This window comes from Rhinichthys klamathensis, unplaced genomic scaffold (assembly GCF_029890125.1).
Source record: "Rhinichthys klamathensis goyatoka isolate OS25496 unplaced genomic scaffold, OSU_Roscu_1.1 h1tg000010l_1, whole genome shotgun sequence".
NCBI classification, from domain to species: Eukaryota; Metazoa; Chordata; class Actinopteri; order Cypriniformes; family Leuciscidae; genus Rhinichthys; species Rhinichthys klamathensis.
In genome coordinates this window covers 1,963,471-1,990,539 of record NW_026606563.1, presented here as the reverse complement: position 1 = coordinate 1,990,539, position 27,069 = coordinate 1,963,471, and the positions used below count along the sequence as shown (strand labels likewise).

General features: G+C 44.6%; 1 non-coding gene and 3 pseudogenes across 1 annotated transcript; all 4 read right to left on the bottom strand.

Moving 5' to 3' along the window:
* Window positions 1-12,353: 12,353 nt before the first annotated feature.
* Window positions 12,354-12,517, bottom strand: LOC130095354 (U1 spliceosomal RNA). The gene has a single exon (XR_008808093.1). It is a non-coding gene; the product is annotated as a U1 spliceosomal RNA (small nuclear RNA).
* Window positions 12,518-12,916: 399 nt separating this feature from the next.
* LOC130095425 (U2 spliceosomal RNA) lies at window positions 12,917-13,090 on the bottom strand (annotated as a pseudogene).
* A 6,664-nt stretch (window positions 13,091-19,754) lies between these two features.
* LOC130095369 (U1 spliceosomal RNA) lies at window positions 19,755-19,937 on the bottom strand (annotated as a pseudogene).
* A 6,018-nt stretch (window positions 19,938-25,955) lies between these two features.
* Window positions 25,956-26,130, bottom strand: LOC130095451 (U2 spliceosomal RNA; annotated as a pseudogene).
* Window positions 26,131-27,069: the final 939 nt, after the last annotated feature.

The following is a 27,069-nucleotide window of genomic DNA, read 5'->3' as shown; positions in this document are numbered from 1 at the left end:
GAGCCAACAACCATGTCTGTACGATGTTCTGGTGCTGAGATATGGCTTATTCATGTGTTTGTATGGTTACTAGGGTTCCCTATATGGTTGCTATGGTGTGCTTAAACAGTTTATGAGATGATATTTAAAGAGTAGTTGACAGTCTGAGTCAAAAAAGGCAAACTCCATGTTTCTTCTATTTTCTGGAGCTGAGATAATGGCTTTAATATGTTGTTTTATGGTTGCTAGGCTGCCCTAAGTGGTTGCTAGGGCGTGAATATGAAGTTATTATGTCAATACTTATTGGCTGCTTGATAGGCCGAGTCAAAAGAGCCCAACCCCAAGTCTCTATGACCTTCTGGTCAAAAGATATGATCTCACAAATTTTGTGCCAATGTTAAGTCTATGGGACTTTTTTCAGCCAATTATTTGCCCCTGGGGCAAACAACGTACCCCCGATCGGTAAGAAAAGTTACAGCACACCTCTCCTCAATAATCCGCACAATTTGACGCCTCACTCAGGGGTCTGTGATGTCGGCATGTATTTATTTACAGATAATTACTATGGAGTTTTATATGGAGTTTTTATAGAGTTTTTATAGAGATATTTAGTATGGCACTCGGCCTGCGGCCTCGTGCCTATGGCCTACGGTTGCTAGGGTGCTGTAACTGGTTGCTATGGTGTGGCTATGAAGATGTTAGGCCATTACTTATTGGCTGCTTGATAAAATAAATCCTCTGAGGGAGAGAGAGAGGGCCTGACAGCAGGGCTGTCAGGCCCTTTTCTGTGGGTGTGTGTGAAAGTGGCAGTTGAGATTTAAATTTCTGAAAATTCCGCAATGTTAAGTCAATGGGACTTTTTTGGCCGCTTTTTCGTCCGCTGTGCGAACATCGTACACCCGATCTCTTAGAAAAGTCATAGCACACCTCTCCTCAATGAGCCGGTCGATTTGACGCCTCACTCAGGTGTGTGTGACAAAAGCTGCGGGAGGAGTAGCGCGCCAAACTTTGTGTGGAATAATAAGAATAATAAGTATGCACAATAACACTAGTGTTGCTTTGCCATAGGCAAGCACCACTAACTAGAATGTACATTTCCAGAAGAAAATGTGAAGTGGTGCTTGCAGTGGCAAAACTCGCCGCTCGGTTGCTAGGGTGCGGTTAGCTAGTTTTTACCAAGATGCTAGCATGATTAGCATGATGCTAGTATCATGCTAGCATGATTAGCATGTTGTTAGCATTATGCTAGCATTATTAGCATGTTGCTAACATCATGCTAGCATGATTAGCATAATGCTAGCTTGATTAGCATGTTGCTAGCATGATGCTAGCATGATTAGCATGTTGCTAGCATGTTGCTAGCATGATGCTAGCATGATTAGCATGTTGCTAGCATCATGCTAGCATGATTAGCATGTTGTTAGCATCATGCTACCAACATGCTAGCATGTTGCTAGCAAAAATAAGCATGTTGCAAACATGTTTTAGCTAGATGCTAGCATGATTAGCATATTGCTAGCATCATGCTAGCATTTTTAGCATGTTGCTAGCATGTTGCTAGCATGGTTGCTAAGGTGTTACTAGGTGGTTGCTAGGGTATTATTGGTGGTTGCTAGGGCGTTGCTAGGCGGTTGCTAGGGTGTTCTGGGTGGTTGCTATGGTGTTGCTAGGCGGTTGCTAGGGTATTCTGGGTGGTTGCTAGGGTGTTTTGGGTGGTTGCTAGGCGGTTGCTAGGGTGTTCTGGGTGGTTGCTAGGCGGTTGCTAGGGTGTTCTGGGTGGTTGCTAGGGTGTTGCTAGGTGGTTGCTAGGGTGTTGCTAGGCGGTTGCTAGGGTCTTCTGGGTGGTTGCTAGGGTGTTGCTAGGCGGTTGCTAGGGCGTTCTGGGTGGTTGCTAGGGTGTTGCTAGGCGGTTGCTAGGGTGTTCTGAGTGGTTGCTAGGGTGTTGCTAGGTGGTCGCTAGGGTGTTCTGGGTGGTTGCTATGGTGTTGCTAGGCGGTTGCTAGGGTGTTCTGGGTGGTTGCTATGGTGTTGCTATGCGGTTGCTAGGGTATTCTGGGTGGTTGCTAGGGTGTTTTGGGTGGTTGCTAGGGTATTCTGGGTGGTTGCTAGGGTGTTGCTAGGGTGTTTTGGGTGGTTGCTAGGGTGTTGCTAGGTGGTTGCTAGGGTGTTGCTAGGTGGTTGCTAGGGTGTTGCTAGGTGGTTGCTAGGGTGTTCTGGGTGGTTGCTAGGGGGTTGCTAGGTGGTTGCTAGGGTGTTTTGGGTGTTCTGGGTGGTTGCTAGGCGGTTGCTAGGGTATTCTGGGCGGTTGCTAGGGTGTTGCTAGGTGGTTGCTAGGGTGTTCTGGGTGGTTGCTAGGGTGTTGCTAGGTGGTTGCTAGGGTGTTCAGGGTGGTTGCTAGGGGGTTGCTAGGTGGTTGCTAGGGTGTTTTGGGTGGTTGCTAGGGTGTTGCTAGGTGGTTGCTAGGGTGTTCTGGGTGGTTGCTAGGGTGTTGCTAGGCGGTTGCTAGGGTGTTCTGGGTGGTTGCTAGGGTGTTGCTAGGTGGTTGCTAGGGTGTTCTGAGTGGTTGCTAGGGTGTTGCTAGGCGGTTGCTAGGGTGTTCTGGGTGGTTGCTAGGCGGTTGCTAGGGTATTCTGGGTGGTTGCTATGGTGTTGCTAGGCGGTTGCTAGGGTGTTTTGGGTGGTTGCTAGGGTGTTTTAGGTGGTTGCTATGGTATTCTGGATGGTTGCTATGGTGTTACTAGGTGGTTGGTAGTGTTCACATTTGGTTACTATAGAGTTTTTATAATGTTCATGGCATGATTTAGCACTTAGCTAATCAATATTAGCATGTAGCTATTCACAGCTAGCATGTTTAGCATGTAGCAAGTCCTGTTTGCTAGCATGAGTCAAAAGAGCCAACCCCCATCTCTATACGATGTTCTGATGCAGAGATATTGGTCTTGCAAAACGGTTGCTAGGGTACTCTGTTTGGTTGCTAGGGAGTGGCTTGGCAGCTGCCAATCATGAAGCTCCAAAGTGAATGTGAATGTATAAACCAACCCCCATCTCTATACGATGTTTTGATGCAGAGATATAGGTCTTGCAAAATGGTTGCTAGGGTACCTTGTTTGGTTGCTAGGGAGTGGCTTGGCAGCTGCCAATCATGAAACTCCAAAGGCTGCTTGTCAGTATGAATGATATAAACCAACTCCCGTGCCTCTGTGACATTCAGAATGGACGATATTCCTCTTTGGATTTTGGTTGCTAAGGTGCTCGACAATGGTTGCTAGGGCGTGGCTAGGAAGTGTTGAGGTGATTCATGATTGGCTGTTTGCTGCCCCGAGTCAAACGAGACCACCCTCATGTTTCTATGACAATTCAGTCCAGAGATATCCCTTCGATCTCTTTCAATGGAAGTCTATGGAACTTGTTGCTAAGGAGCTCTAAATGGTTGCTAGGGCGTGGCTTGATAGCTTCACAATGATCCTGAGAGAATGATTGGCCGTCTGAGTAAAATGAGCCCGCCCCTTTGTCTCTACGACACTGTGATCCAGAGTTATGTTCAATATAAAAGCGGTTTCTATGGTGTAGGACGGCCCATTTCATGGGCCGTCCTACACCATAGTAAGTCAATGGGGAAATTTTGGGCCGCTCCTGCCCCCCAGGGGTGCAACTTTTACCCCATTGTGTGGTATGTTCTTACAGAGCCTGTCAGCCTCTTCAAATGTGGCAAATTTCATGTTTCTGCGACATCCTCGTTCCGAGCTACGACTCGTCAAAGTTTTTCGCAATGTTAAGTCTATGGGATTTTTTTGGCCCGTTTTTCGCCCCTGGGGCGACCATCGTACCCCCGATCTCTTAGAAAAGTCATAGCACACCATTCCCGAACAGGCCGCACGTTTTGACACCTCATTCATGGGTCTGTGACAAAAACTGCGGGAGGAGTAGCGCGTCAAAAAGTGGCCAGAAGAATAATAATAATTATAAGAAGAATAATAAGTATGTGAGATAACAATAGTGTTGCTTCGCCATAGGCAAGCACCACTAACTAGAATGTACATTTCCAGAAGAAAATGTGAAGTGGTGCTTGCAGTGGCAAAACTCGCTGCTCGGTTGCTACGGTGTGGTAAATGATTGCATACGAGCAAAGAACCATGTCTGTACGATATTGTGGTGCTGAGATATGGCTTATTCATGTGTTTGTATGGTTACTAGGGTTCCCTATATGGTTGCTATGGTGTGCTTATAGAGTTTATGAGATGATATTTAAAGACTAGTTGACTGTCTGAGTCAAAAAAGGCAAACTCCATGTTTCCTCTATTTTCTGGAGCTGAGATATGGCTTGAATATGTTGTTTTATAGTTGCTAGGGTGGCATAAGTGGTTGCTAGGGCGGGAATATGAAGTTATTATGTCACTACTTATTGGCTGCTTGATAGGCCGAGTCAAAAGAGCCCAACCCCAAGTCTCTGTGACCTTCTAGTCAAAAGATATGATCTCACAAATGTTGTCCCAATGTTAAGTCTATGGGAATTTTTTCGTCCGATTTATCGGCTGCTGAACGAACATCATACAACCGATCACTTAGAAAAGTCATAGCACACCTCTCCTCAATGAGCCGGTCGATTTGACACCTCATTCATGGGTCTACGACAAAAAATGCGGGAGGAGTAGCGTGCCGAAGTTTTGTCTTGGTGAATAGTAATCACAATACTAGAATGTACATTTCCAGAAGAAAATGTGAAGTGGTGCTTGCAGTGGCAAAACTCGCCGCTCGGTTGCTAGCGTGCGGTTAGCTAGTTTTTACCAAGATGCTAGCATGATTAGCATGTTGCTAACATCATGCTAGCATGATTAGCATGTTGTTAGCATTCTTTTAGCATTATTAGCATGTTGTTAGCATGATGCTAGCATGATTACCATTTTGCTAGCATGTTGCTAGCATGATGCTAACATGATTAGCATGTTGCTAGCATGATAAGCATGTTCCTAGCATCATGCTAGCATGATTAGCATGTTGTTAGCATCATGCTAGCATTATGCTAGCATGATTAGCATGTTGTTAGCATCATGCTAGCATCATGCTAGCATGATTAGCATGTTGTTAGCATCATGCTACCAACATGCTAGCATGTTGCTAGCAAAAATAAGCATGTTGCAAACATGTTTTAGCTAGATGCTAGTATGATTAGCATATTGCTAGCATCATGCTAGCATGTTTAGCATTTTGCTAGCATGGTTGCTAAGGTGTTACTAGGTGGTTGCTAGGGTATTTTGGGTGGTTGCTAGGGCGTTGCTAGGCGGTTGCTAGGGTGTTCTGGGTGGTTGCTATGGTGTTGCTAGGCGGTTGCTAGGGTATTCTGGGTGGTTGCTAGGGTGTTTTGGGTGGTTGCTAGGCGGTTGCTAGGGTGTTCTGGGTGGTTGCTAGGCGGTTGCTAGGGTGTTCTGGGTGGTTGCTAGGGTGTTCTGAGTGGTTGCTAGGGTGTTGCTAGGTGGTTGCTAGGGTGTTCTGGGTGGTTGCTAGGGTGTTGCTAGGCGGTTGCTAGGGTGTTCTGAGTGGTTGCTAGGGTGTTGCTAGGTGGTTGCTAGGGTGTTCTGGGTGGTTGCTATGGTGTTGCTATGCGGTTGCTAGGGTATTCTGGGTGGTTGCTAAGGTGTTTTGGGTGGTTGCTAGGCGGTTGCTAGGGTGTTCTGGGTGGTTGCTAGGGTGTTGCTAGGCGGTTGCTAGGGTGTTCTGGGTGGTTGCTATGGTGTTGCTATGCGGTTGCTAGGGTATTCTGGGTGGTTGCTAAGGTGTTTTGGGTTGTTGCTAGGCGGTTGCTAGGGTGTTCTGGGTGGTTGCTAGGGTGTTGCTAGGGGGTTGCTAGGGTGTTCTGGTTGGTTGCTAGGGTGTTGCTATGCGGTTGCTAGGGTGTTCTGGGTGGTTGCTAGGGTGTTGCTAGGTGGTTGCTAGGGTGTTCTGGGTGGTTGCTAGGGTGTTGCTAGGCGGTTGCTAGGGTGTTCTGGGTGGTTGCTAGGGGGTTGCTAGGCGGTTGCTAGGGTGTTTTGGGTGGTTGCTAGGGTGTTGCTAGGTGGTTGCTAGGGTGTTCTGGGTGGTTGCTAGGGTGTTGCTAGGCGGTTGCTAGGGTGTTCTGGGTGGTTGCTAGGGTGTTGCTAGGTGGTTGCTATGGTGTTCTGAGTGGTTGCTAGGGTGTTGCTAGGTGGTTGCTATGGTGTTCTGAGTGGTTGCTAGGGTGTTGCTAGGCGGTTGCTAGGGTGTTCTGGGTGGTTGCTAGGCGGTTGCTAGGGTATTCTGGGTGGTTGCTATGGTGTTGCTAGGCGGTTGCTAGGGTGTTTTGGGTGGTTGCTAGGGTGTTTTAGGTGGTTGCTATGGTATTCTGGATGGTTGCTATGGTGTTACTAGGTGGTTGGTAGTGTTCACATTTGGTTACTATAGAGTTTTTATAATGTTCATGGCATGATTTAGCACTTAGCTAATCAATATTAGCATGTAGCTATTCACAGCTAGCATGTTTAGCATGTAGCAAGTCCTGTTTGCTAGCATGAGTCAAAAGAGCCAACCCCCATCTCTATACGATGTTCTGATGCAGAGATATTGGTCTTGCAAAACGGTTGCTAGGGTACTCTGTTTGGTTGCTAGGGAGTGGCTTGGCAGCTGCCAATCATGAAGCTCCAAAGTCAATGTGAATGTATAAACCAACCCCCATCTCTATACGATGTTTTGATGCAGAGATATAGGTCTTGCAAAATGGTTGCTAGGGTACCTTGTTTGGTTGCTAGGGAGTGGCTTGGCAGCTGCCAATCATGAAACTCCAAAGGCTGCTTGTCAGTATGAATGATATAAACCAACTCCCGTGCCTCTGTGACATTCAGAATGGACGATATTCCTCTTTGGATTTTGGTTGCTAAGGTGCTCGACAATGGTTGCTAGGGCGTGGCCAGTAAGTGTTGAGGTGATTCAGGATTGGCTGTTTGCTGCCCCGAGTCAAACGAGCCCACCCTCATGTTTCTATGACTCTTATATTCTGAGATATCCCTTTGATCTGTTTCAATGGAAGTCTATGGAACTTGTTGCTAAGGAGCTCTAAATGGTTGCTAGGGCGTGGCTAGATAGCTTCACAATGATCCTGAGAGACTGATTGGCCGTCTGAGTAAAATGAGCCCGCCCCTTTGTCTCTACGACACTGTGATCCAGAGTTATGTTCAATATAAAAGCGGTTTCTATGGTGTAGGACGGCCCATTTCATGGGCCGTCCTACACCATAGTAAGTCAATGGGGCAACTTTGGGCAGCTCCTGCCCCCCAGGGGTGCAACTTTTACCCCATTGTGTGGTATATTCTTACAGAGCCTGTCAGCCTCTTTAAATGTGGTAAATTTCACGTTTCTGCGACATCCTCGTTCCGAGCTACGACTCGTCAAAGTTTGACGCAATGTTAAGTCTATGGGATTTTTCGGCCGGTTTTTCGCCCCTGGGGCGAACATCGTACCCCCGATCCCTTAGAAAAGTCATAGCACACCATTCCCGAACAGGCCGCACGTTTTGACACCTCATTCATGGGTCTGTGACAAAAACTGCGGGAGGAGTAGCGCGTCAAACTTTGTCCAGAATAATAATAATAAAAATTAGAATAAGAATAATAAGTATGCACAATAACACTAGTGTTGCTTTGCCTTTGGCAAGCACCACTAATAAGAACTAGAATGTACATTTCCAGAAGAAAATGTGAAGTGGTGCTTGCAGTGGCAAAACTCGCCGCTCGGTTGCTAGGGTGTTGTTGGAGTTTGCTATGATGATGCAAGGCAGTTGCTAGGGTGTTCTGGGTGGTTGCTAGGTGGTTGGTAGGGTGTTCTGAGTGGTTGCTAGGGTGTTGCTAGGTGGTTGCTAGGGTATTCTGGGTGGTTGCTAGGGTGTTGCTAGGCGGTTGCTAGGGTGTTCTGGGTGGTTGCTAGGGTGTTGCTAGGTGGTTGCTAGGGTGTTCTGAGTGGTTGCTAGGGTGTTCTGGGTGGTTGCTAGGGTATTCTGGGTGGTTGCTAGGGTATTCTGGGTGGTTGCTAGGGTGTTGCTAGGCGGTTGCTAGGGTGTTCTGGGTGGTTGCTAGGGTGTTGCTAGGCGGTTGCTAGGGTATTCTGGGTGGTTGCTAGGGTGTTGCTAGGTGGTTGCTAGGGTGTTCTGTGCGGTTGCTAGGCGGTTGCTAGGGTATTCTGGGTGGTTGCTATGGTGTTGCTAGGCGGTTGCTAGGGTGTTTTGAGTGGTTGCTAGGCGGTTGCTAGGGTGTTCTGGGTGGTTGCTAGGGTGTTGCTAGGCGGTTGCTAGGGTGTTCTGGGTGGTTGCTAGGGCGTTGCTAGGGTGTTCTGGGTGGTTGCTAGGGTGTTCTGGGTGGTTGCTAGGGTGTTGCTAGGTGGTTGCTAGGGTGTTTTGAGTGGTTGCTAGGCGGTTGCTAGGGTGTTCTGGGTGGTTGCTAGGGTGTTGCTAGGCGGTTGCTAGGGTGTTCTGGGTGGTTGCTAGGGCGTTGCTAGGCAGTTGCTAGGGTGTTCTGGGTGGTTGCTAGGGTGTTGCTAGGGTAATTTGGGTGGTTGCTATGGTGTTACTAGGTGGTTGGTAGTTGTCAAAGATGGTTACTGTTGAGTTTGTAGCATTTTATTGGCATGATTTAGCACTTAGCTAATCAATATTAGCATGTAGCTATTCACTGCTAGTATGTGTAGCATGTAGCAAGTCCTGTTTGCTAGCATGAGTCAAAAGACCCAACCCCCATCTCTATACGATGTTCTGATGCAGAGATATTGGTCTTGCAAAACGGTTGCTAGGGTACTCTGTTTGGTTGCTAGGGAGTGGCTTGGCAGCTGCCAATCATGAAGCTCCAAAGTCAATGTGAATGTATAAACCAACCCCCATCTCTATACGATGTTCTGATGCAGAGATATTGGTCTTGCAAAATGGTTGCTAGGGTACTCTGTTTGGTTGCTAGGGAGTGGCTTGGCAGTTGCCAATCATGAAACTCCAAAGGCTTCTTGTCACTATGAATGATATAAACCAACTCCCACGCCTTTGTGACATTCAGAATGGAAGATATCCCTCATTGGATTTTGGTTGCTAAGGTGCTCGACAATGGTTGCTAGGGCGTGGCTAGGAAGTGTTGAGGTGATTCATGATTGGCTGTTTGCTGCCCCGAGTCAAACGAGACCACCCTCATGTTTCTATGACAATTCAGTCCAGAGATATCCCTTCGATCTCTTTCAATGGAAGTCTATGGGAGTTGTTGCTAAGGTGCTCTAAATGGTTGCTAGGGCGTGGCTTGATAGCTTCACAATGATCCTGAGAGACTGATTGGTTGTCTGAGTAAAATGAGCCCGCCCCCTTGTCTCTATGACACTGTGATCCAGAGTTATGTTCAATATAAAAGCGGTTTCTATGGTGTAGGACGGCCCATTTCATGGGCCGTCCTACACCATAGTAAGTCAATGGGGAAACTTTGGGCAGCTCCTGCCCCCCAGGGGTGCAACTTTTACCCCATTGTGTGGTATGTTCTTACAGAGTCTGTCAGCCTCTTCAAATGTGGCAAATTTCACGTTTCTGCGAAATTCACACTCTGAGCTATGACTCGTCAAAGTTTTTCGCAATGTTAAGTCTATGGGATTTTTTTGGGCCGTTTTTCGCCCCTGGGGCGACCATCGTACCCCCGATCTCTTAGAAAAGTCATAGCACACCATTCCCGAACAGGCCGCACGTTTTGACACCTCATTCATGGGTCTGTGACAAAAACTGCGGGAGGAGTAGCGCGTCAAAAAGTGGCCAGAAGAATAATAATAAGAAGAATAATAATAAGTATGTGAGATAACAATAGTGTTGCTTCGCCATAGGCAAGCACCACTAATAATAAGTATGCACAATAACACTAGTGTTGCTTTGCCATAGGCAAGCACCACTAATAAGTATGACGGATAACAATAGTGTTGCTTTGCCATAGGCAAGCACCACTAACCAGAATGTACATTTCCAGAAGAAAATGTGAAGTGGTGCTTGCAGTGGCAAAACTCGCCGCTCGGTTGCTAGGGTGTGTATAGCTAGTTTTTAGTAAAATGCTAACAAAATAAGCATAATGATAGCATGATTAGCATGTTGCTAGCATCATGCTACCGTGTCTTTAGCATGATGCTAACATGATTAGCAGGTTGCTAGCATGTTTGTAGCTAGATGCTAGCATGATTAGCATGTTGCTAGCATCATGCTAGCATGATTAGCATGTAGCTAGCATCATGCTAGCATGATTAGCATGTCGCTAGCATCATGCTAGCATGATTAGCATGTTGCTAGCATCATGCTAGCATGATTAGCATGTTGCTAGCATAATGCTAGCATGATTAGCATGTTTCTAGCATCATGCTAGCATGATTAGCATGTTGCTAGCATCATGCTAGCATGATTAGCATGTTGCTAGCATAATGCTAGCATGATTAGCATGTTTCTAGCATCATGCTAGCATGATTAGTATGTTTCTAGCATCATGCTAGCATGATTAGCATGTTGCTAGCATCATGCTAGCATGATTAGCATGTTGCTAGCATAATGCTAGCATGATTAGCATGTTTCTAGCATCATGCTAGCATGATTAGCATGGTGCTAGCATCATGCTAGCATGATTAGCATGTTGCTAGCATAATGCTAGCATGATTAGCATGTTTCTAGCATCATGCTAGCATGATTAGCATGTTGCTAGCATCATGCTAGCATGATTAGCATGTTGCTAGCATAATGCTAGCATGATTAGCATGTTTCTAGCATCATGCTAGCATGATTAGTATGTTTCTAGCATCATGCTAGCATGATTAGCATGTTGCTAGCATCATGCTAGCATGATTAGCATGTTGCTAGCATAATGCTAGCATGATTAGCATGTTTCTAGCATCATGCTAGCATGATTAGCATGGTGCTAGCATCATGCTAGCATGATTAGCATGTTGCTAGCATAATGCTAGCATGATTAGCATGTTTGCTAGCATGTTTGTAGCTAGATGCTAGCATGATTAGCATGTTGCTAGCATCATGTTAGCATGATTAGCATGTTGCTAGCATCATGCTAGCATGATTAGCATGTTGCTAGCATCATGCTAGCATGATTAGCATGTTGCTAGCATCATGCTAGTATGATTAGCATGTTGCTAGCATCATGCTAGCATGATTAGCATGTTGCTAGCATCATGCTAGCATGATTAGCATGTTTGCTAGCATGTTTGTAGCTAGATACTAGCAAGATTAGCATGTTGCTAGCATCATTTAGCACTTAACTAATCGATATTAGCATGTAGCTATTCACAGCTAGCATGTTTAGCATGTTGAAAGTCCTGTGTGCTAACATGAGTCAAAAGACCCAACCCCCATCGCGATACAATGTTCTGATGCTGAGATATAGCTGTTACAAAATGGTTGCTAGGGTAATCTGTTTGGTTGCTAGGGAGTGGCTTGGCAGCTGCCAATCATGAAACTCCAAAGGCTGCTTGTCAGTATGAATGATATAAACCAACTCCCATGCCTCTGTGACATTCAGAATGGAAGATATCCCTCTTTGGATTTTGGTTGCTAAGGTGCTCGACAATGGTTGCTAGGGCGTGGCTAGGAAGTGTTGAGGTCATTCATGATTGGCTGTTTGCTACCCCGAGTCAAACGAGACCACCCTCGTGTTTCTATGACTCTTATATCCTGAGATATCCCTTTGATCTGTTTCAATGGAAGTCTATGGAACTTGTTGCTAAGGAGCTCTAAATGGTTGCTAGGGCGTGGCTTGATAGCTTCACAATGATCCTGAGAGACTGATTGGTTGTCTGAGTAAAATGAGCCCGCCCCCTTGTCTCTATGACACTGTGATCCAGAGTTATGTTCAATATAAAAGCGGTTTCTATGGTGTAGGACGGCCCATTTCATGGGCCGTCCTACACCATAGTAAGTCAATGGGGAAACTTTGGGCAGCTCCTGCGCCCCAGGGGTGCAACTTTTACCCCATTGTGTGGTATATTCTTACAGAGCCTGTCAGCCTCTTCAAATGTGGTAAATTACACGTTTCTGCGACATCCTCGTTCCGACCTACGACTCGTCAAAGTTTGACGCAATGTTAAGTCTATGGGATTTTTCGGCCGTTTTTCGCCCCTGGGGCGAACATCGTACCCCCGATCCCTTATAAAAGTCATAGCACACCATTCCCGAACAGGCCGCACGTTTTGACACCTCACTCATGGGTCTGTGACAAAAACTGCGGGAGGAGTAGCGCGTCAAAATGTGGCCGGAAGAATAAGAATAAGAAGAATAATAAGTATGCACAATAACACTAGTGTTGCTTTGCCATAGGCAAGCACCACTAATAAGTGGAACTTTAACAATCTGCTCTTTTAACCAGTGTGTCCAGGGGAGAGCGCGTACGCAGTCCCCGACTACCATAAATTATGCAGTCGAGATTACCACATTTGGGGAATTCGCAGGGGTCAGCACAACCGGAGTGCAATGGCCGAGCCTCGCCCTGGGTGAACCACCTTCCTGATCATGGTGTCTCCCCTGCCAGGTAAGTATGAATTCCCAGGCCTTCAGTCAGAAGCACCCTGTCCCTCTTCGCAATCCTCACCAACGGTTTGACAATCAAACACACACACACACACCCCTGATTCAACTCATCAGCTCGTTAGTAAAGACTCCAAGAGATAAGAGAGACATCAAAAATGTGCAGTGGCGGGCTTTTTTGTTGTTTTTTCATGCTCCGGCTCCGTGAGCCAAAAATCTATTTAATACGCAGTCCCCGGATAGTGGACGAATCAGATATTAAACGGATAGGAACAGAGTTTTTTTTTTTTACACCACGATTCTACCTTTACTAGTATAGTATATGATCACCTACAACACGACAATACACACTACTTCCATTAACACCTGCTGCCACATAACACCAAAACATTTCTTTCATTGAACACTTTAGGGGGGTGCACCGTTCCCAGAAGTACTGCAATACCGGGTCGATGCGTGGAGTGGACGGAGCAAGCCCCTTTTCCATCTCCCAGCTCCAAAAAGCAATTTAATATATGGTGCCCAGGTAGGGCACGTATCAGATATTAAACTGATAAGAACAGATTTTTTCTTTCGAAAAGTTTTATTGTCACAGTTTTCACAGTTTTCACAACATACAACTTACAAAGACATTAAAAAGAAATTAAAAACACAGTGGAATCATTAAAAAAAAACAAAAAAACAAAACAAAATGTGTGTATGCATGTTTGTTTTGTTTTAAAAGTCCTTTTGATTGTGTTTTGTTTGTTCAGTCCATGTGTGTTTTTCAAGAGTCTTTGTGGATGTGTTGTTGCTAAAAAGTATTAAGAAACATCTTTAGAGGATAAAACTAAATCATAGCATAAATAAATATATATAAATATATTTAGAATAAATAAAATGCTAAAAAGGAAGTCATCTCTTGTGCAGGACCGGGGTGAGTCCCTATCAAGATATTCCATCACTCCTCTCTCCGGAACAGGCAACCGGCCCAGCGCTTCTAGTGCCCAGCGGAGGTCCCCTCCCTCCGGCCCGCTGGCCCGCTGTTCCCGTAGCCGGCGTTGGTGAGGGTGCATCTACGGGCGGCCAGGTACGGTGGTGGCCGGGACCTCTCCGTGCGACCGCAGCCCCCTCATCCGAATGACGCCGTCCGGCGCCTCCTGCAGCGTAGATCTAACTAATTGCTCGCACGCGTGGAGGGGCACCGTAACGCGTTTCCCCACCAGCAGGTTTCTGGTGGTCCAGATGGCATCCTTGATGTGGTTGAGGGTGAGCCAGAGCGAGGTGTATTGTGTTGATGTCATGTCCTTCAAGCCCTGACCCACCCCCAGGATGGCAAGCTTGTAGTCCATCTGGACCCCACCCGCTGGCAGGCTCGGGAAAACCAGGGGGCTGGTCCTGGCCCACAGGTCCCGCGCAGCACGGCACTCCCAGAGCAGATGCCGCACGGTCTCCGGGCAATTACACCCGGACCGTGGGCAGGTTGAGTCTTTGGCCATGCCTCTGGAGTGCATGACCGCCCTGACCGGGAGGATCTCATGGGCCACCATCCACGCTAGGTCCTTATGCCTGTTCCGGAGAGCAGGGTGGGCAGCGTTCTTCCAAGTTTGCTTGGCCTCACCCAAGGTGAGGCCTGGAATTGGACTCACTGATTCCCGGTCCTGCACAAGAGAGACAAGAGCCTTGTGGTTAGTTAGAACTTTGACCTCTTGATCCTCCAAAAAGTGCTTCTTTAAAAACTTCTTGATAAAACTGTATTCTTTTGGCTGGTTAAAAGACACAGGGGTTGTCAAGTCAACTGGTAAAATTTTTAAAAATCTTAAGTAGGACCCCATCCAAAATCGTACGAAAGCTGCCGTCTTGTTTTCTTTGGATGGGGTCAAGGCATATCTGATGTGAAGGGCGGTGAAAGTGCTGCCTAAAAACAGGTGGGGGTCTGGGAGGCCTTTTCCGCCGTTTTCTGGTCTCCTCTTGACCACCTCCCTCTTTAATCTTTCCCACTTGGACCCCCACAGAAAGTAAAACACCGCCCTCTCTAGGTTCCTCAGGAATTTCCTAGGTGGGATAAAAACAGAACAGACAAGTGACATTAGAGGTAAAATGACGGCTTTAAAAATTAAAACTTTACCTTCCAAAGTCATCTGTCGTAGTCCCCAGAACCCCAGTCTTTTCCTAACTTTCCCTAGCAAGTCCGTCCAGTTTTCACGTCCACCCCCTTCCTTGTCAAATTTAACTCCTAAAATCTTAAAATCAGTGTCCTTAAAAACTACATCAAGTCCGCCTGTCTCTGTCTCGTCCCACGGTCCGAAGAGCAGGGCCTCGGACTTGCTTCTGTTAAGTTTAGCGCCCGAGGCCCGACCGTACCAGTCAGTCAAGTCCATTGCTCTTCGTATGGATAAAATGTCCGTGGCTAAAAGAGTGATGTCGTCCATATATAAAACACACGTTGCTGTCAGTCCGCCGGTCCCAGGTACGTCTAGTCCTTTTATCCATGTATCCCTTCTCAAGATCTGTGCCAGTGGCTCAATGCAAGCCACATACAGAAGGGGAGATAAAGGACACCCCTGACGGACACCGCTGTGGATATTTACAGCTTTGGAAAGATGCCCATTTACAAGAATTTTGCTGCCTAAGCCCTCATACAGCAGTCCCACCCAAGCTATAAACCTCTCTGGAAAGCCCATTTTTTGCAGTACCTGAAAGAGGTACTGGTGCGAGACCCGGTCAAAAGCTTTTTCGAAATCTAAATTTAGGGGCTACAAGCCGAATGTTTCTGTCTCTCGCATAACAGATGGCATCTCTAATCAGAACTAGGCTGTCTGTTATCTTTCTTCTGGGCACAGCGCAAGCTTGATCCGGGTGGATTACGTCCTCTAAAACGGTCGACATACGTGTAGCTAAAACTTTACTAAAAAGTTTGCAATCAAAATTTAAAAGCGTAATAGGTCTCCAATTTTTTAAGTCAGTCCGGTCACCTTTTTTGTAAAGTAAGGAAACTATCCCTGTTCTAAAACTGTCCGGAAGTCTGTCAAGGGTCTCAAAGTCTTTAAAAATATTCAATAGTTCGTGAGCTAAAATGTCCCAAAAGGTAAGATAAAACTCCAGGGGGAGTCCATCTGCCCCTGGGGATTTACCCCTCTTAAAACCTTTAAGTGCTTTTTGTGTTTCTAAAATGGTAAAATCTTGGATTAAAAGCTCATTTGGACTATTTACTGTCTTGACTAAAAAATGTAAAACTTCCTTTAGAGCGGTTTCATGTACTTCTTTTGGACTATATAACTCCTGGTAAAAATGCTCAACCCCTTTTAAAATTTCCTCTGTTGTTTTTACATCCCTCCCTTCTACTTTTACACTGGTCATAGCCCCTCCCCTTGTTAATATCTTTTAAAAAAAATACCTAGTACATTTTTCACCTTCTTCTATATCTCTCTCTTTACTTCTTAAAATAACCCCTTTACTTTGGAAACTGGATAAAACTGACATTTCTTTTTTGACCTCTTTCATTTCATCGTTAAAATCAAAACCATTATTAAAAAGATTAAAATATCTTTGTAGTCTTTTTTGCAGCCCCATCATGTGTCTCTTTTCCCTGTTCTTCTTGTCCCTTCCTACTTTCATGAAATACTGTCTTGTCCGGTCCTTTACCATCTCCCACCACTGTGCACGTGTATCGTAAAAGTCTTGGAGGGTCTGCCATTGGCTGAACTGCTCCCTATATTCCTTTACTACATCCTCGTCTTCTAAAAGGGAGCAGTTCAGCTTCCACAGCCCTCCCCCTACCGTCACACCTGTGGGCAGTGAAAGGGTGGAAGACAGCATTAAGTGGTCAGAAAAGAAGAGGGGGGTCACTGTAGCATCGGTTGGCGGGCAGTCTCTTGTCAAAATATAGTCGATGCGAGAGGCTCTGGAGCCATCACTACTGAACCAAGTGTAGCCCTCCTCTCTTTGATGCACATTTTTAAAACAGTCGACTAATTTAAAATCTCTCACTAAGCCCTGCAATAAAACCGTTGTCTTATCGACTTTAAAATCCTCTCCTACCCTCTTCCTATCTTTTTTGGATAAAACACAGTTAAAATCCCCTGCCACCACTAGGGGAGCCCTACCTAACATATGGGGCTGCAAGTCTTCTAACAGCTCATACCTTTCATTTTTTCCTGTAAAACCATACACATTAAGAACATTTAAATCTCTACCTAAAAAGTTCAGATTTGCTAAAAGAGCCCGCCCTTCCCTCACCACTGTGCTGCCCTTCACCAAGATATGGGGATTTTTTATTAGAATAGCAACACCGTCATTTTTATTTTGGTTTGATCCACTCCATATGGAGGGACCAGATGCCCATAGCTCCTCCATCTTGGTGTACCTGGTTAAAAAGGGCAAAGCACACTCTTGTATTAAAAACAAATCTGATTTACAAGTATTTAAAAAGGATAAAATGCTCTGTGCTCGTATAGTGGACCTCACACTTCTTACATTGATGGTTGAGATAGTGAGGGCCATGAGCAGTAAGGTTAAAAAGGTATGAGACATTTAAAACAGAAGATATTAAAAGACTACAAAAAAATTATTAAAATCATGTGATCTCTTGTTGCAATTGCCTTTCCCTCCTCCCAGATGGACTGGGGTCAGGAAGGCTAATGCTTACCACCTCTGGGGCTACAGAGGAAACCTCTTGTAGCTCTTTCGGCGATGATGTTCTTAGCTTTATGTGCAAAAAGGATACCTCATTTGGGGATTCTAGGGGCCACATACGTTCCGGATCTTCCAAGTTGGAACTATCCGAACGATGTGCTGCCCTAGCCTTTTTCTCCTCTGTGTCAAACAGAGGAGATCCCGCAGGCCTTTTTTGCACCTGAGCATTTGGGAATGAAAGGTCAATTTCACTCCCACTGGTTTCTAAAAACACTTCCGGAACCGTTTCTAAAGAGGAAACTGTTTCTTCATCTGTCTCCTCTCTTTCCCTGTCTTTCTCATTGGTGGTGACTTTCAGTTCAGTGGTTATTTCAGTTTGAATATTTGACTCTGCCCCTATGGCCGCCCCACTTCCTCCCTCTAGCCCAATCCCTGAGGCTGGCAGGGGGTTTGAAATTCCCGCCAAAACCTCAGGGACCGCCTCCTCCTTCCTTTGTTCCCTTGTTTGGTGTGCTTGTGGGGCGGCCATTTTGAGCTTGTTGGCAAAACTTTTAGGGCAATCTCTGTAGAGATGGGTTGATTCTCCACAAAGATTGCACCGCCTGCCATTGGTACATTTTTCAAAACTGTGACCAATTTCTTTACACTTCCAACATACTAATTCTTGGCATGCCTCGGCAAGATGCCCAACTCTTCCACATTTCCTACACAACTTGGGCATCCCTTGATAGTGTATGTAGCCTCTGTTTTCTCCCAGCACAATCATGGAAGGCAGATGTTTCAGGCCTTGGTAGCCCCCAGCATCTTCCCATTGTTTGATGGGAATCCGCCAGGAGCAATTCCAAATGCCATCCTCATCTAGCACTTTGACAGGCTGACTTCTAACAGTGCAAAATCTACCCAGCCAGACACAAATATCATCTCCAGTCACTGTTTCATTGAACATCCTGACAATCACAGTTTTAAGTGTGTTATCAGAAAGTTTCTCCACAGTGAACATGGAGAACTGGGCCTTCACAGTTTCAAACCTTTGCCAAAAATCATTAAGAAGGGAAGCAGCCTTAAAGCTCAAATCAAATCCCTTGTTTAGGGGCAGAGTCATCAAACAGTTTAAGTCATCAGGCTTAAAATGTAAGGTCTTTTGGATCAGCTTCCTGGAAAAGTCCATGCGGGACATACCCAGAAGCTTCCCCTCAACCTCTCTGAATGTAAAACGCACGCTGTGGTGCCTCCGTACGCCGGCACGGGCAGCCGACATGATGGAGGCACCGACAGCCTAAAACTTTAAAATACCAATAAAAGTTTAAATAAATAAATAGATAAATAAATAAATAGATAAAACAGGTCTTACCTTAAAACTGAAACGGAGTAAAATCAGCTGGGTCAATCTACCTCTCAAGAGATGTGCGGCTCGGGATACCGGGAGATCTCGAGCCAAGAACCTCCAAGAGGCGATCGCAGTCTCAACCGTCTGACCAGATACTTGATCTTAGCCAAAAGGCCGAGAAGCGATGACACAATGACGCAGAGGCGGGGGAGCCGGCAAAAGCCACGCCCACCTGGGCCGCGGCGAGAGGGTCTAAGGTCGCCAACAAACAAGCTCAGCTCAGATTGGTTGTCACACCGAAAATGGATCACAACAGAGTGCACAACACGACACTCTGGAGTGCAACCTGGGATTTTGGATCATCAACATTCTGCCCTAAAAGTGAGCGGGCAGACCAAAGCGTACGTCGTAGAGACTTGAAACTCTGACGGATGCTAGTACCCGCCCGGTGTACAACATCACCAAGGCTCGCCCCGATCGGCCCCAGGGTGGCGCTGCAGCGATCAAAAGTACGAAATGGCTCGTAACTCCTCGACCGTCCGTCGCAGACCCAAGTGTCTTACATGACCGGAATCCTTGGCTCGGGCCGAACAAGACGCACGCCTCGGATTGGATGGTCGCGCTGGCGAGATTTTCGGGTATTTTGGATTTTCTGAAAAACCTACTTTTGCACACTAGTCCTAGGTTTTTTGCCCGATCTGACCCAAACCGGTGCAGAAAGATTCTCTGGAGTCTGACTGCCAACAGTGATCGTGAAAAAAGTCGGAATTTCCATTCGCGTTGGCGACCGGACGCCAAAACGTTGGGAGTTGGCGAGGCGGGCTTTACTTAAATGGCTATAACTCGCCAACGGAATGAGACAATTACACCCAACTCGGTACACCTGTGTACGGGCTCAGCCTGTGGTCACGTGAAAAGGGATGCGGCGACTGGCCACTTGGTGGCGCTGTAAACAGAAAAAACAACAACATGAATACGGCCATAGACGGCTGTATATCACATGATGTTTCACACATGCACAAGGTATTCATACCACATGATAGACCTCCTCATTACGAACAACTTTGCCTCCAGGACAACTGCTGTGAATCAAATCGTTTGTTAAATATTGGAGATTATTTGAAGAAGAATAAAACAAATCCATTTAAACAAAAAAGAAAAAACCTCCTTTCACAGAGGTTGTTTTATATCTCCCGATCAACCACTGCAGTTAAAATTATCTGGACTTCCTAGGTCATCAACTATCAGAAGAAGAAGAAGAAAAACATAAGTGGAACTTTAACAATCTGCTCTTTTAACCAGTGTGTCCAGGGGAGAGCGCGTACGCAGTCCCCCACTACCATAAATTATGCAGTCGAGATTCCCACATTTGGGGAATTCGCAGGGGTCAGCACAACCGGAGTGCAATGGCCGAGCCTCGCCCTGGGTGAACCTTTTTTTTTTTTTTTTTTTTTTTTCCTCTTTTTTTTTCCAAAATGCGGTGTTAAGTTAAATTTCCAGCATCCTACACCTTAATACATACCATAGACAATACAACATGATACATAGTCATTAAGTCCCTCAAGAAACTTTCCCCATTTCATCTTGTAGGTAGAAAAGGATTGGAGATTTTGCTGAAACTTTCCATTTCTTAAGTGTCTCTGTGAAGGAAAAGGTTTTCCTGTCTTTTAATACATAGTCTCTGATTGATACAAGACTTGAAGAGATCACTGTTTCCGCAGGTATATCATATCCTTTGAAACAAGAGATATTCCTTGCTTTCCATATCCCTTCCTTGATGGCATTAATAGCTATCCACCATCTTATCCATTCATCCGAGTTCACACTATTCAATTCCCCATACATCAGGTCCGATTCGGTTGGGAATCTATGGGCCCTGGGTGAACCTTTTTTTTTTTTTTTTTTTTTTTTTTTTTTTTTTTTTTTTTTTTTTTTTCTTTTTTTTTTTTTTTTTTCCTTCAGCTCAGAAAAGGGTTCACTTCAGAATCCATTCATCATATGCTGTAAACTTTTTTTTTATTTTTTTTTTAATACATTTTGTTATTTTCTCTTTTTTTTTTTCTTTTTTTTTTTTTTTTTTTTCCTCTTTTTTTTTTCCAAAATGCGGTGTTAAGTTAAATTTCCAGCATCCTACACCATAATACATACCATAGACAATACAACATGATACATAGTCATTAAGTCCCTCAAGAAACTTTCCCCATTTCATCTTGTAGGTAGAAAAGGATTGGAGATTTTGCTGAAACTTTCCATTTCTTAAGTGTCTCTGTGAAGGAAAAGGTTTTCCTGTCTTTTAATACATAGTCTCTGATTGATACAAGACTTGAAGAGATCACTGTTTCCGCAGGTATATCATATCCTTTGAAACAAGAGATATTCCTTGCTTTCCATATCCCTTCCTTGATGGCATTAATAGCTATCCACCATCTTATCCATTCATCCGAGTTCACACTATTCAATTCCCCATACATCAGGTCCGATTCGGTTGGGAATCTATATAATTCAACCATCCATTCTCGTACTAGGGACCAGACCTCTCTGGCATATTTACAAGACCAAAACAAGTGGCCAATAGACTCATCTTCTCCACACCTAAACTTAGGGCATTGTGAGCTCTTTGAACAGTTCCTTTTTTTCAAGAAGACACGAGTAGGCAAGCATTGATGTACCACTTGCCAAGCAATATCTTTATGTGAATTAAACAAGAAGCTATTATCCACATTCTTCCAGACTGTAATACAGTCAGATTCAATAAGGTTTCCTACTGGGGTGATTCTCTCTAATCCTGGGTATAACATCTCTTGAATAGTTGCTCTGTTTAGATTCCCAATAGGGATATGAGAGGCTTTCAATTTCCTCAAAAGGGGTAGCACCTTTTCATACATTTTAGGTCTATATTCAGCATGCGGAGTATTTTGCGGAAGTCTCATCCCCCAGGCATTAGCAACCTGTTGTCCTATCCAAAGCTTGGCAAAACAATGCCATAAGACACCTTGGTCCTCAGACAGACAAGCTTTTACAATTGGCGTAACAAACATAGATTCTAGTTTGGTCCCCAATTCTGGGACTGCCAGCCCTCCTTTGTTTATTGGCTTATACAGTATCTCTCGTCTAATTTTTTCATGTTGTGAACCCCAGAAAAAGCAAAACAGAGCCTTCCTGATAGATCTTATAAACTGTATTGGTGCCGGAAAAGTTGAGGCCAAAAAGGTAAGAGAGGCCAAAATCTCTGCGTTAATTATCAACACTTTCCCTCTCAAAGTAAGATCTCGCTCTTTCCATTGATTCAGTTTCCACTTTATCTTATCAAGTCTATGGTCCCAATTTATCTTATCCATGTCTTTCCCCAAAAAAAGTCCCAAAATTTTAATAGATTCTTCCTGATTTTTAAAGCCCAATTTTAATTGGGGCTCTTTCCAAAAAGAATACAAAACCTCTGTCTTTGTCTTATTAATTTTAGCCCCTGTAGCCAAAGTAAACCTCTCACAAGTTTTCAGCGTTTCTTTTATGGAATTGTTATCAGTGAGAAAAAGGGTTAGGTCATCCATATAAAGTGAGACCTTGGCCACTCTACCTAAACTACCTGGAACTGGGAAACCTTTAACTCTAGGATTCTGTCTAAGAGCACAAGCTAATGGCTCAATTGCCAAAACAAATAATAACGGAGATAAGCTGCAGCCCTGTCGTACGCCTGAACAGATATCAAAGGGTTCTGACAAATAGTTATTCACTAATACTCTACTTTGGCAATTTGTATAGAGAAGGCTGATCCATGCGCAAATGGTTGGGCTAAAACCCAAACGCTTCAACAATGCATGCAAATACTGATGGTCTATACTATCAAAGGCTTTTTCGAGATCAAGTCCCAAAATTGCCAAAGATAGTTTACGGTCTTGTGCGAACAGATATATGTCTCTTGCTAAGGCCAAATTATCCTGTATAGATCTCCCCTTAATACCACATGTTTGGTCATTACTAATCAATTTTGGCATTTCGGGCTGGAGTTTTAAAAAAAGCGCCTTGGACAGGATCTTTACATCTACCCCTAACAAGGTCAAAGGACGCCAATTTTTTATATCCTGTCTATCACCTTTTTTGAACAGCAAGGATATAACTCCTTCTCTTAAGGAGGATGGAAGTTTTCCTATGCGTAGACTTTCCATAAACATTGTCAACAAAGGTTCTTTTAATTCTTCCCAAAAGGTTATATAAAATTCCTTTGGTAGCCCATCCGCTCCTGGACATTTATTGTTACTCATACTTTTAACTGCTTTGCTTAAATCATCTACACATAAGTTTATATTGTCGTTTCTAAAATCACCTTGAATGTTACTATCAATTTCCGAAAGGAAGTCGACAATATCATCCTTTTTCCCATTTTTGGAGCTGTATAGGTTCTTATAAAAGGAGAAAACATGAGATACTATATTGTGCGTTCCTGTTATTACTTGGTTCTCTTGGATTTTTATAGAGTCTAAACTTTGGGACCCAGTAAGTTTCCTAAAAAAATATCTGGTGCATTTCTCATTGGATTCAAGATGTTGGACTCTACTCCTTATAATATAACTCTTATTCTTATCAGCCATTATTTTAACCATTTCTCTCTTAAGTTTTACAATATCGTCTGCCACGTTGAAACCCGAATGAGACATAATGTACAAAGTTTGTAGATCTCTCTGACATTTCTTAAACCAATAATTATTTTGAGATGTAATTTTCTTACTTTCCTTCATAAAAAACTTCTTTATTCTAATTTTGAGATCCTGCCACCAATCACCTACTGTAGGATATATATCTTGCAGTGATTTCCATTGATTTAACTTTCCTTTCAATTCTTGTACAATTTTAGAATCCTCTAGTAAGCTCGTATTTAACTTCCATAATCCATGTCCTCTCGTACTACCTCCGCATACATCTAATACGCAATCCAATTTGGCATGGTCAGAAAAAAAAACAGGTTTCACAGAAGATTCTATTACCTCAATTGTTGCTGAAGAAAAGAAAAAATCAATACGGGAAAAGGAAGATCCATTGGACCAAGTGAAACCAGGGGTATTGGGGTTCTGAGCTCTGAAAACATCTATGAGTTTGAAATCCTTGATAATGTCTGTAAGATCTACCGAACTAGAATCGAGCTTAACTATTCGTGTTGATTTCCTGTCTTCTTTTGCTATAATGCAATTAAAATCTCCCCCCATAATCACTTCACGACCACAAAGTAGTAATGGAGCTATATCTTTCAAAATTTCCTTTCGTTCCTGCAAGTCTGGGGGACAATATACATTAATTATACGAAGGAGTATCCCGTTCAATCTTACATCTACATACAGAAGTCTCCCATTAACCAGTTCCCGGACTTGTTGAATCTCAAATTGCCGACCTCCAAAAAGAATGCCTACTCCAGAAGATCTATTCTTATTATCGCCAGACCATAAAGAATACCCATATTTCCACTTATCTTGGAAGGATCTATAATTAGATTTATAAGGAAGGTTGCACTCTTGAAGGAGGGCAATATCATGACCTTCATCATGTAGAAAGGAGAGCACAGATGAACATTTAACCGGGTCTGTTAAACCTCTGGTATTAATGGATGCGACCGATAAACGAATAGTCTAAAGGGAGGAAGGTTACGTAGGAGACGTCACGTTGCTCTTTGGCCTTTTTCTTTTCTTCTCCCTCTTGGATCGTGAAGGTAATTCTTTTGGCAATGTCGATTCTTTCATTTGGGTGGTGGTTGAAAAACTATCAATTTCATCAAAGTCCAAGAAGGGTGTAGAATTGGATGACCAGTCAGTCACTTCTTCATGCTCCTGTGTAGAATGGACTATAGAAACCAGAGATTCCTGATTATTATCATCTGGTGGAGACTCTGACATTGAAGTTTCAGATAGGAGAGATAGGGACAGCGGAAAAGCCTCCGCTACCTCTAGAAGGATGTTTCTTCTTGGTTTTTGGGCTTCTTTATCTGGCGTTGATATCATAACATCCGTTCCAATTTCTGGTCCTTCAACTGGATAGTCCCTTTGTGTTTTATCCTCTGTTCTCTTGTCAACATTAGGTGCCGAGGGAGAAAAAATAGCTCTTGACAAGGCTATCAGATCTTCTTTTGGCAAGAAGGGAGCAGGAACTTCGGCTAATGCCTGAAGCTGTAGTAAAGGGTTTATACTAGATTCGCCTTGTGTAATCGTATCATCCTTGACGCTATCTTGCTGAGTTACAAAGGGAGCATCCCTTCCGGTGTTGTTTTCTAGAACTTCAAGGTCCCCTAAATTCCGTCCTTCTTCGCGATCTTGTTGTTTTATTTTGTTGGAGTAAGCATGAGGGCAATCACGAAACCTATGGTCTTCGGCCCCACATAGGTTGCATTTCTTTGGTAGCTGACAATCCTTAGAGCTATGATCTTTACTTTTACAGTGTCTACAGATTTCTACTTCACAATTCGCTGCTATGTGGTTCAAGGAGCCACATTTCCTACATTCTTTAGGTTGTCCATTATAGAAAACATAGCCCCTAATTGGGCCCAGTTGGATTAATGCGGGTAGGTGATGATAATTACCTTCTGCATCTTTCTTCAAACGTACTTGGAATTTGGATGCTCCAGTCTTTATCCCATCCTCATCTCTCATCAACGAAGTATTTAAGATGGTACAATGCATAGAAAGCCAAGTGGTAACGTCTTCAATTTTAATCCTTTCAGAATGTATCAAAACAGTCACAGTTCTGATATCTCTTTCGGATAAAGGAGTCAAAAGTATTTTCTGAAAACAGGGGGTTGTACTCTTCTTGGAATTAAATCTATTCACGCAAAGTTCATAGGACGAGAAAGTGGTGAAAACAACTTCAAAGATTTTCCTACCAGGAAAAGCAAAGATGTAATCCAATTGCGAGGGTTGGAAACCGAGTTCTGTCTGTAGAATTCTCCTGCTGAAGTTCAGTCGGTCCATCTCCAGTCCTTCCAGTAACTCGAATTTGGCTGTATTCCTTCGCACCAAAGTGGTCGACATGTTGTCCTGTTGTATGCTAAACCAGAACAAAAACTGAGAGAGGAGAGCAAGGTGGCCCTGGGTGAACCACCTTCCTGATCATGGTGTCTCCCCTGCCAGGTAAGTATGAATTCCCAGGCCTTCAGTCAGAAGCACCCTGTCCCTCTTCGCAATCCTCACCAACGGTTTGACAATCAAACACACACACACCCCTGATTCAACTCATCAGCTCGTTAGTAAAGACTCCAAGAGATAAGAGAGACATCAAAAATGTGCAGTGGCGGGCTTTTTTGTTGTTTTTTCATGCTCCGGCTCCGTGAGCCAAAAATCTATTTAATACGCAGTCCCCGGATAGTGGACGAATCAGATATTAAACGGATAGGAACAGAGTTTTTTTTTTTTACACCACGATTCTACCTTTACTAGTATAGTATATGATCACCTACAACACGACAATACACACTACTTCCATTAACACCTGCTGCCACATAACACCAAAACATTTCTTTCATTGAACACTTTAGGGGGGTGCACCGTTCCCAGAAGTACTGCAATACCGGGTCGATGCGTGGAGTGGACGGAGCAAGCCCCTATTCCATCTCCCAGCTCCAAAAAGCAATTTAATATATGGTGCCCGGGTAGGGCACGTATCAGATATTAAACTGATAAGAACAGATTTTTTTCTTTTGAACAGTTTTATTGTCACAGTTTTCGCAACATACAACTTACAAAGACATTACTTTTTTTTTATTAAAAAACCACAGTGGCATCATTAAAAAACAAAACAAAATTTGTGTATGTATGTATGTTTGTTAAAAGTCCTTGTGCTTGTGTTTTGTTTGTAAAGTCCATGTGTGTTTTCAAGAGTCTTTGTGGTGCTGTTGTTGTTAAAATATTTCAAAAACCATCTTTAGAGGATAAAAATCAATCATAAGATAAATATAAAATGCTAAAAAAGGAAGTCATCTTTTGTGCAGGACCGGGGTGAGTCCTTATCAAGTTTTCCCTTCACTCCTCTCTCCGGGACAGGCAACCGGCCCAGCGCTTCCAGTGCCCAGCGGAGGTCCCCTCCCTCCGGCCCGCTGGCCCGCTGTTCCCGTAGCCGGCGTTGGTGAGGGTGCATCTACGGGCGGCCAGGTGCGGCGGTGGCCGGGACCTCTTTCGTGCGACCGCAGCCCCCCATCCGAATAACGACGTCCGGCGCCTCCTGCAGCGTTGATCTTACAAGTTGCTCGCACGCGTGGAGGGGCACCGTAACGCGTTTCCCCACCAGCAGGTTTCTGGTAGTCCAGATGGCATCCTTGATATGGTTGAGGGTGAGCCAGAGCGAGGTAAATTTTTTCGATGTCATCTCCTTCAAGCCCTGACCCACCCCCAGGATGGCGAGCTTGTATTCCATCCGGACCCCACCCGCTGGCAGGCACGGGAAAACTAGGGGGCTGGTCCTGGTCCACAGGTCCCGCGCAGCACGACACTCCCAGAGCAGATGCCGCACGGTCTCCGGGCAATTACACCCGGACCGTGGGCAGGTTGAGTCTTTGGCCATGCCTCTGGAGTGCATAACCGCCCTGACTGGGAGGATCTCATGGGCCACCATCCACGCTAAGTCCTTATGCCTGTTCCGGAGAGCAGGGTGG